Raw genomic sequence first — 3,031 nt, 5'->3', positions numbered from 1 at the left:
ACCATCACATTATAATGCCCCACGGCTGAAAGGGCAAGCATGTTTGGTGTGAAAGGGTTTCGAACCCGCAGATTGCGAATTGAGCGCCCTAATCACCAGGCCATGCCGGGCCAAGACTATGAGAGAAAACAGTTTCACTTATATGTCTGTTACATATTTTGAAAAGCACACAGTTCTATAAATGTTTTCTTAACATTATTTCGGTACAAGGAACAGTTTAAGGTGTACGAAAATACTTATATGTTGTAGTTCAATTAGAGTTACTAGTTTATAGTGTTTTTCTGCATTGAGGGTTATTTCATGTTTGAAAGGATATTTCATTGTTAAAAGTTTTATAGTGTATTTCATTTTAAATGATATCATTCTATGATTTGCTTTGTTAAAGGGTCTAATTCAATTTCCTATGATGGGTACTTTGTATCGTAATTATTTGATCATTAATAAAGGTTTGTGGCTAGTATTTGCTATAAAATGTTTCTGTACTAAAATATTTTCTGTTAGGGTATTTGTATCTGCATCTATGTTAACCCTATTTGGATCAGCAGTATGGTGTTGTGTCACCCTATTTGTTTTGTTCTCACACCTAAAATACTTAACCTAACTGCAAGGAATTTGATATCCACTTTCTACATGATATGTACTTTCTGCTACAAAAAAAAATATAATTTCATTTAGTAGTTGTATAATATTTCAAACTGTGAATCTTAGGAAATTTTATTTTTGAACACATTTTTAAAAAAATCTAAAAAATAGTTGTTTTCCTCATAGACTTTCAGCTTTTTTATTATGAGCCTAAAATCATGTAGATGTATCTAACAGAGTATTCTTTCAGTAAAACTATAATTATTGTGTTTGTAATGTTCTAATAACACAATGCTTATTTTCACCTCTGTCCATCCAAGCTGCTACATACATTAAAGTAACCATTAAAAATATGAAAGAAATAAAACTGGATTTTTAAAAATATTGTTGATCAGAACTATTTTATATCCAATAGGTCTACCTTGTTTTATTTTCCTCAATTATTGACATTTATGTTTACCTATTGAAGCAGTTATTTAGTTGCGAAAATACTAAGTAGACCCTGAGGGTGTGCATTTGGGTATTTCTTATCTTATCCATGTGTGTTTGCACATTCGCATCTTTTTAATGAGGAAGGTAGCAAAAAACCATATAGGAAAGAAATGGTTCCTTATATAATAACTTCTAATATATAGAAAAGCCAGTGCGTTTTGGTAACAATGCATTCCAACAATGACTTTTATGTCATATCACTTAGCAAAAAAAGTATATAGGTTACACTTTTATGCTAAAATGGTTTCAGAATACACACTATTGATCTAATAATCCGAGCGAAGCCGGGTACTTTCGATAGTAGGCAATATTTTTCCAACTACATTTTTCAATCTCAATATATCTATAGTAAATATAGCTTGTTTTCAATGATTATGGAGTTCTTATACTTGTAGATGTTGTTTCAGTAAATTTGCTAATGCACAAATGAAAATACTTTTCTGTCATCTGTTTGTTTGTTTGAAATTAAACACAACGCTACACAATGGGCTATCTGTGCTCTGCCCACCACAGGTATCGAAACCCGGTTTCTAGCATTGTAAGTCCGCAGACATACCGCTGTGCCGTTGGGGGCCTTCTATCATCCAAATAGCCTTCATCACTTCCTTCCCCTAAATATATTTGCTTTATGTATTCTAGTAAGAAAATTCGTGAAGTTTTAAAACAGGCATAATGTATCACAAAATTATTATCATGAATGCATCCATTGCCACAAATACTTCAAAAAATCCTGAGTTTGGAAATTTCGAATAAGGATCCTTTTTCTCCACTATGAGAACTTCCACTTATCATATATTACAACTCACCCAACTGTTCTTTACTGTATAATAACGTAGATAAACTAATATATTGTTACGTCTCCGTTCGTTAGTTAATTTTCCGTAAAAATTCTTTCCGAAGAAACTTTACCGATACAAGTCCTTTCCTAAATAATACTGGTTTATTCTTTCTGAATACAACTTTGCGATACACTTCATTTCAACAGTCGCGCTATAACAAACGCTATAATTCACAACGAACGTCTCACGTACTCAACTCAACAATACTCTGTCCGCAGTTTAATTACCCATTGTTCCCGTCGCTTCTTGGCCGGTCTTATATATATACAAGACTACTCCATATCTAGTAGTCTCCGACGCATCATGAACGTTCTAGAAGCGCGTGGCGTGTTACTAGTGTCACGTGACCTCCGCTGTCGTAACACTGTCCCTTCCTTAGTATTGATCGTCCCGAACAATAGCCACTTACATTAAACCAATAAACAATTAACAATAACTTAATTAAATGTACATAATTTACAAACACAAAATTAAAATTCAACAAAGTCTCTTAATTTTACGGGAAGTATCTTCTTCCGTACTGGTCTCTGTCTCGTTGGCTTCTGCTTCATGTGGGGTTCATCTGCTTCATCAGGAAATGTCCTATCATCGGTAACAGTCACATCAGTGGTAGTAACTTCATCAAGGGCTTCACTGTTTCCCTTCTCAAAACCGAATAGAGTTTCTTCTTCAACAGTGGCTTTTTCAGGTGACACGTCTTCAGCAGCGTCATTTGTTCCACTGTTCACTTCATTCCAACTGAAATGTCCTGGACCGTGACAACGCCATAGCTTGTTGGCATGCACCACTTTTGGCTTACCTCGCTGAACACATTTTATCCGGAAAGTCACGTCTGAGAGACGATCCACTATGTCATATGGGCCTTCCCATGGAGAAGACAACTTAGGAGACTTCCCTTTAGTCTTCCTGGGTTTATACAACCACACCTTGTCTCCTGGTACAAAGCTGACTTCAGTAGATCTCTTATCGTAACATAGCTTCATGGAATTAGCAGACATTTTCAAGTTTGAACGCACTTGATGGTGAATATCATCCATCCTTTCCGATAACACTTTCACGAACTCTGGTACATTTTCAGGCAACTCTTCTTAAGGTGGGCATCCTATTATAAGGTCCAC

This window comes from Limulus polyphemus, unplaced genomic scaffold (assembly GCF_000517525.1).
Source record: "Limulus polyphemus unplaced genomic scaffold, Limulus_polyphemus-2.1.2 Scaffold2618, whole genome shotgun sequence".
NCBI lineage: Eukaryota > Metazoa > Arthropoda > Merostomata > Xiphosura > Limulidae > Limulus > Limulus polyphemus.
Note: the sequence above shows the minus strand (reverse complement) of the source record.